Source organism: Echinops telfairi, unplaced genomic scaffold, assembly GCF_000313985.2.
Source record: "Echinops telfairi isolate 266 unplaced genomic scaffold, ASM31398v2 ScPeMD7_9;HRSCAF=40, whole genome shotgun sequence".
Lineage (NCBI taxonomy): Eukaryota > Metazoa > Chordata > Mammalia > Afrosoricida > Tenrecidae > Echinops > Echinops telfairi.
In genome coordinates this window covers 34725620-34733441 of record NW_022103906.1, presented here as the reverse complement: position 1 = coordinate 34733441, position 7822 = coordinate 34725620, and the positions used below count along the sequence as shown (strand labels likewise).

At 39.9% G+C, this 7822-nt stretch overlaps 1 protein-coding gene across 1 annotated transcript in view; it reads left to right on the top strand.

The window, feature by feature from the left end:
- The window catches only part of BAG4 (BAG cochaperone 4), a 62863-nt gene that overhangs the window by 33092 nt on the left and 21949 nt on the right, over nucleotides 1-7822 (top strand). The window lies entirely within an intron of this gene.

Sequence of the window (7822 nt, the reverse complement as noted above, 5' to 3'; positions counted from 1 at the left end):
TTGTCAATTTGTGCCTCTGCTGTGTTTGTGTCCTTCCCTGTTTCTAGTAGCCTATGTCTCAGGTTTGTTCCAGTTCACTCATTAATGGCCCTAATAGTTTGGGGTTTTACCTCGAGGTCTGTGTTCCACCTTGAGTTTATTCTTGGGCATGCAGTCAGACAAGGGTCTTGCTTCATTTTTCTGCAGGTAGATACACATTTTTCCAACACCACTTGTTGAAGAGGGCATCTGCTTCCCATTTGATAGTTTTGGGGCCCTTATCAAAAATCAGTAGTGTATATGCTGATGTTTTTCTTTCTGGGTTTTCAGATCTTTTCCATTGGTCTGAATATTTGTCGGTATACCAGTACCACACTGTTTTGACCACTGTGGGTGTATAATATTTGGAAAGTCAGGTAAAGCAAGCTCTCCCACTCTGTCCTTCTTCTTGAGGAGTTCTCTGCTAATTCTGGGCTTCTTCCTTCTCCATATGTAGTTGGTCATCAGTTTTTCCATTTCTTTGAGAAAGAGGTAATTATATCGGGTTTGCTTTGAACGTATTTAGTACCTTGTGCAAAACTGACATTTTTACTCTCTATTGAGTCTTCTGATCCATGAGCATGGGATATTCTTCCATTTGTTGAGGTCACTCTTGGTTTCTTGTAATGGTGTTCTGTAGTTTTTCTCATATAGATCTTCTGTTCTTTTAGTCAGATATATCCCTAGATATTTCAATTTGTGCATGACTATTGTGAAGGGTGCCACCTTTATGATCTTCTCTTCTGTGATCTTATCCGATGTGTATAGCAGTTCCATAGACTTCTGTGTGTTGATCTTGATCTTGTATCCTACCACTCTGCCATATTCTCTATTGCTTCCAGTACTCCCCTTGTGGATCTTTTGGGATTTTCCATATATAAAATCATATCATCTGGGAGTTTCACCTCTTCTTTCCCCACGCGAATACCTCTGATCTCTTTTCTTTGCCTTATGCTATTAGCTAAAATCTCCATTATGATGTCAAGTAAGAGTGGGGACAAGGGGCATCCTTGTCTGTTCCCTTTTTTAAGTGTGATAGTGTTCATCTTTTCTCCATTGACTACCACATATGCTGTTGGTTTTTCATATATAGCTTGTATTATCTTGCAGAATTTTCCTTCCATTCCAATTTTCTTGAGTGCCTTAAACAGGAATTGGTCTTGGATATTGTCAAATACTTTTTCCGCATCTATCGATGTTATCCTGTGGTTCTTATGGTATTTCATGTCAATGTAGGCGAATGATATTAATGGTCTTTCGTATGTTGAATCATCCCTGCATCCCTTGTATCAATCTCACTTGGTCATGGTACATTATTTTTTAATATACTTTTGTATTCTATTGGCTAGTATTTTGTTAGGGATTTTTGCAGCGATGTTCATTAGGGATGTCATATTTTCATTCTCTTTGGTTTCTAGAAACTTTCTGATTTCAGCTCTGATCCAGTCCAATACCCACTCCTTTTGCAATAGTGATTCATCCTCCAATTGTTTGCCCTTGTTTTCTTCATCATCCTTTTGTTTATTTCCTGCCTTATGGCATAGTGGTCAGAGAGAGGTCTGTATAATCTCTGTGTGCATGAATTTACTTAGGTTCGATTTGTGTCCCAGCATGTGGTCTCCGAGCATGTGCCATGTGGGCTTGAAAACAGGATATCTAGCTTATCAGAGAGGTTGTTTTCTTCTTGGCCAACTGGAACTGAATTCGCCCCCTGGGCTATGGCTACCGTTTATGCTCTGCCACACTGTGATCTGATGCAGGTAAATTTCCTGACATCTTTTCTGTTGCTCCAATTCTATAGCTACGGGGGGCGGTGGGGAGGGGTGGTGAGGTGGGGGGAGCTCTGGTGTGGGGTCCTGGGACTAGCTTTCAGAGGTTCTCCTCAAGTCTCGAATTATGACCGCTTTTGGACATCAGCCTGGGGAAATCGCTGCTCAGTGCCGATAGGGCGCTGGTAGCTGCTCTGTCTGGAGCCCATGACCCCAGCCCAACGAGCCTAGAGCATTTTATCCTGTTCTTGGATCACTTTGTGAGTGAAAGTTTTAAAAAACAGGGTTCAGGACAGACCCTAGTACCCTGATTCTAATTTTAGGATTCCACCTCTCAATCTCCTTCACCTTACCTCCAAATTTTCTGGTTCTGGCAGCAGGAGTTCCAGGTGGGTAAATCTAACTTGATGCCATCTTCTTTCATTAACTCTGGTGTATCTTTTAATAGCTGGGCACCATCAGTTTTCTTCACCACCTTTGCGTATGCACCCAATTTGTCTTCAGCGATCATGTCATGGAGGTCAGTATCATACAATGCCACATTATTAGAACAAACCATTCTTGTGCTGAAGTAAGATTTAAGTAGAGGCACAGAGTCCATCTGCTTACTTGTTGCATTTTGCACATAAACACATCTTTATAAATACATATTTTTTCTTTTTTCCTCTTCCCCCCCTCCTACCCACTATTATTTTTAACCATTGTTCCTCTCAGTAATTCCTCTCAGATACACTTTGATTGATTAAACACAATCAAAAGAGCTACACTCTCCTTGCCACCAATTTTAGAACACTTACTATTCCTTTGTACCTGTCTTTGTAGGCTCCCTGCTCACCTCCCCCTCCCACACCCTTCCCCCTCCCATGCCCCACAGGATCCGATGGTCCAGTTGCTGTCTCTGCAAGATTGCCTATCCTGCCATCAGGCCAGTCCTCATATTGGGTGCCAGGTGCTTCCACCTGAGCCAGGCTTCTGCAGTCGGGCTTCTAAAGAGATTCATGGATTTACTCCCAGAATTGCATGATTCTTTAATTCCATTTATCCATGAACTTTTTGAAGCTCCCTTGTATAATATTATTTAATATATTTTTAACTTGATATGAGTGTTCTTATACTAATGTCTTCCTACAGCTTGATTTTTCTATTCAACATTATTTTTTAGTTTTTTCATCCCCTTCGGGTGGGGGCAGGCTATATCCAACTTTGTGATGGGATCCCCCTTTCTTATTTTTTAGTTTTATATGGACAGGATTTCCCTAGGATATAAAATTACTGGGGTTTTCTGAATATATCTGTATTAGTTTTTGTTAGTACTGCTATCACAGAAATATACCAGATGTGGATGGTTTTAATGAGGAGAAATTAATTTTTTTATTGTCTAGGAGGCTAGACACCTAATTGAGGGATCCATTTGTAGCAGATGGCCCTATTTTATCCATTGAAGAGAGAAGAGAAGCACTTGTCTGAGCTTTACCAGTATTCTATTAGGTATTTCTTGGAAGATCTCCATGCATCATTTATCATTCTCAAATTCATGCTTGTTTTTTTGTCTGTTCTTTTATATAGCAAAAATGATTGACAAGACATAGCTTACATTCATATGACCATATTAATGTAACAAACAATCCTATTTCACAGGTTTTAGGAGTAGGATTTACAATGCATATCTTTGGGAGATACAGTTCATAACAACATCTTTATTAGATACAGAAAATTTTGATCTTAAAATTTTTTAAATTATATTTTTTCCTGTTGTAATCAAATTATTTTTAAATGATTGTGCCAATCAGGCCATTTGAAAAGTTGGCCATAATCCTACCACTTTATCAAAGCAATAATTAAGAGTTTTGCATGTTTCCCACTTATTTTTTACCTATGGAGATAGCCTATCTCTATGTAGATCTTTTTTTTTAACCTTTTTTTTATCATTTTATTGGGGGGGGTCATGCAACTCATCACAATCCCTACATACATCAATTGTATAAAGCACATTTGTATATTTGTTACCCTCATCATTCTCAAAACATTTGCTCTCTACGTAAGCCCTTGGCATCAGCTCCTAATTTTTCTTCTCCTTCCCCGCTCCCCTCTCCCTCATGAACCCTTGATAATTTTTTTTAACCTTTTATTAGGGGCTCATACAACTGTTAGCGCAATCCATACACACATCAATTGTGTACAGCGCATTTGTACATCATTCTCAAAACATTTTCTCTCCACTTAAACCCCCAGCATTAGGTCCTCATTTTTCCCCTCCCTCCCCGCTCCTCCTCCCTCATGAGCCCTTGATAGTTTATAAATTGGTATTTTGTCATAACCATAATTGCAATATACATTTTTAAACAGCTTTTTAGTTTTTAAGTGAGTTCACAGAATTTTAGGTCCAGGTTACAATCTGCTATACACTGATGTTCTCTGTAGGATTAAATTTGAAGGCTACTATAAACAACAGTAATGCAATTCTCCTGATTGGTTACAAATTTCCAATTACTATATTCAATTCTGTTCCAACTACCTAGTGGTTCAAAAGGTTCATTGATTTTTTTTTTCTCCCCTCATTAATTTGGTGGTATAATCCTGATTTTACATAAGGGAATTTCCCTAAGTTGGGGCCTGAGTCGCCTTTTATCTTATAAGAGATGAAAGTAGAGAAATGAGCAGGGAATATGGACCTCTTACCACCAGAACAGATATACTTTGGACCTAATGGCCCTATACTGAGAAACTTAAAAGACTTAGTGGAAGATTGATAACAAGGACCTTGCCTCAAAGCCAGCAGAGAGAGAAAACCTTTCTTTGTAGCAGATGCCTGGAATTCACACTCTGGTCTCCTACTAAAGTGTGATTGAAAAGTTTTGTTTATTAAAACCATCCATATGTGGTATTTCTGTTATAGCTACACTATATAACTAAGGCGTTAGGAATCTTTGTTGTATGTATAGCCTTGAATTGCATCGTCAGGGGTTCTTTCTCCTCTCTCTCCAGTATTTTTGTTGGGTCAGGCTTATGGGTCAGATCTCGCTCAGCTTTTGTTTGGGAATGTTTTAATTTCACCTTTATTCTTGAAGGATAGTTTTTCTGGGTTCGATATCCTTGGTTGGCCCTTTAAATACATTATCTCATTGCCTTCTGGCCTTAAATGTTTCTGGAGCAAAATAGATGCTTAATCTTACTGGGTATCCTTTGTTTGTGACTGTGTGCATCTTTCTCCGCCTTCAGGATCACCTCTTTATTTTTGATGTTTGAGAACTATGATATACTGTGGTGTCAATTTTTTTTTTTAATGTGTCCAGTTTGGATTTGTAGATTGAAAAAGTCTTCTGTCATTTTCTCTTTTTAAAAAACAGAATTTTAGCACGCATCACACAATTCTGTAGTTGAACCATTTCCAGAAGAATTGTCCAATCTTTACCACAGTCAATTTTAGAACATTTTCTTTTTCCCCTTTCTCATTGTTATTTGTCATTATTTCCTCAAATATATTCATTTTAGTATTTTTCTCTGTGATCTCCTTCTGAAATTCCCATGAGGTATATATTGGGTCTCTTGTCTGATAATCCATTAGATTTTGTGTAGTCTTCTGGAGCCTCTGTCCTTGTAGCTCCTAGGTGGCTGTCGTAACTATCTATTTATTTATTTATTTTTTAGTTTTTTAGTCATTTTATTGGGGGTTCGTATATTCTTGAGTTCTTTTTTTAAATCATTTTTCTGGGGGCTCGGTCTATCACAGTCCATACATACATACATTGTGTCAAGCATATTTGTACATTTGTTGCCATCATCATTCTCAAAACATTTATTTCTACTTGAGCCCTTAAAATCAGCTCATTTTGTAACTATCTTTAATTTCCTGTGTCTTTCTTCTTTCTATTTAAATCTGTTGATAAATCCTTTTACTGTGTTTCAAATTTCAGCTATCATTTGTCTCAATTACAAGATCCCCCCCTTTTTTAGATGCTTCAGTTCTTGCATTGTTTTCTGTATTTCTTTTAGTTCTTTAGTTTTCCCTTAGTTCTTGAGCTAAGTTTAATGATATGTTCTTTCACTTTCTAAATTGTAAGGTCATTTCTAAATGTGCACCGGCATGTGGCCCGGCTGATGGGCATGTCTTCGGAGCCAGCCAGTGGGGAGAGCCTTAATGGAATGGGAGGGGCGGGCCGACAGGGGCACATTCTGCAAAGTGCGGCGCTTACACTGGCAGCCTGGAGATGGTGGGGCTGTAAACTGAATTGTTGGATGTGGTGTAGCCACCATTTTAATGCCTGCTTTTTAGCATATAGCAAGCAGCTTCAGTCAGCAGTACTCAGCTCCAACCAGAAGTGAAAACAAATAGACCTGAGTTGACTCCCAGGAGTTGACTCTGCCCTTTTGGTTTCAGAAGTCTGAGCTATGGAGGGTTCAGGGAGGCTAATAGAAGGTTTTCTTGGGGAGCAGACTCCAATGTGAGTACTGCATATAGCACCTCACAGTAGACATGCAGTCAACAGTGTCTGCCTTGGGGATGTGCTGGCATACTCCAAATGGACTCGCAGGGAGGTCTGTTATAATGCTATTAGAGCTTCCCCTGGAGAATGTAGGCTGTGCGTATATCTCCATTCTAGATGCCCGCTTCCTCGTACACAACAGCCTCAGTCTGTGGTCTTCAGAACTTACAGAAGGGGGTGTAAGCAGATCCGAAGTAAATCTTAGGGTTTCAGAGGTCTGAGCTATGAGGCCTGTAAGAGAACAGAGTAGTGACTCAGAGCAATCATAGTGGGTCTTCTGTAGCAGTTCACAGTAAGCTTGCAGCTGACAGTATCTAGCAAGGCATGGTGCTGGCATTACTCCAAAGGGACTCCTGGGAAGATGTGCCAGGGTGATTTTAGAACAGAAGCTTGGGATGCTGTCTCTTTATAGAGGCTCAGCGGAGTGTGGTGGTTAGGGAAACACTTTCTCAGGCCAGTTCTGTAGAAGTTCACAGCAACCTGACTCCCCTGGCTGTGGGGAGGGAAGGGACAGTGGGAGATGGATTTTTTTTTTTTATCATATGCAATTTATTGTTGTTATTTCTTACTGATTTGTCTGTTAATCCTTACTGTTTTTCCTCTGTTCCCTTAACAAGTTTTTCAAAGCTTAATACCATTTCCTTGTATATGTGGGGGAGGATCAGAACCATGGCTTGTTTATGTCACCGTCTTCCCAGAATCCTAGTTTCCCTTTAACAAAACTAAATGGTTTCTACTCACTTGCTTTCTAGCTGCCTGTCCATGTCATCCTTGCCACATAGTCATTTTTTCTGTTTGGTAAGTTTTATAAATCCTAAAAGTTCTAGTTAAGAAGACAAACATGAATACTTTAATTCATTTCCCCCCTGAATTTGAGATTTATTTCCTTTTCTTCAGGAGTTGTTACTGTTGCATATACCTCTGACTCATTCACAAATGTGATTAGCCTGCTATGCTCCAAATGGCTTATATTGCTATGCATGTATCAGGTGCAGTGTTTATAATACAGTTTTCCTCACTTTTCAGAGCAGACTCCGCTAATACCGTAACAAGGATTGCTAGAGTAGGGCTTTATAGGCCAATGCATGGAACCCAGGCAGAAGCACTTCATCTCATGCAGACAATGTATCTTGGGAGCAGACTATACTCTTTCACCAGTCTGCTGATGAATTTCTTTTTTTCTTTCTTTTTTGCTGGTGAATTTCATGAGGCGTTCTTCGCCTTCTTCAAACTAAGTTTGCCTCTTATTCTTCCTTCATCTCCAGGAAGTGGAAGTGAGGGATCCAGAGATTCTGGAAGTGATAGAATCCATATTCAGAAGGCCTTTGGCTGTGATTCAGGAGCATCTTCTTCCTCTTTGGCGTCTGCATCAAGGCTCTCAGTTTGCCCAGCACTCCCCTGTTCTCTTGGCTGTGCTGGCAAGCTGCTTTCCAGACGACAGCCTCAAAATGTGGACGGTTAGGCCTGTCTGGATAGGACAGGCTTGATGAACAATCTGGAGGAGAAAACAACGGGACTGACAGTTCCGGGGGGACATGGGAGAGGGGGAGG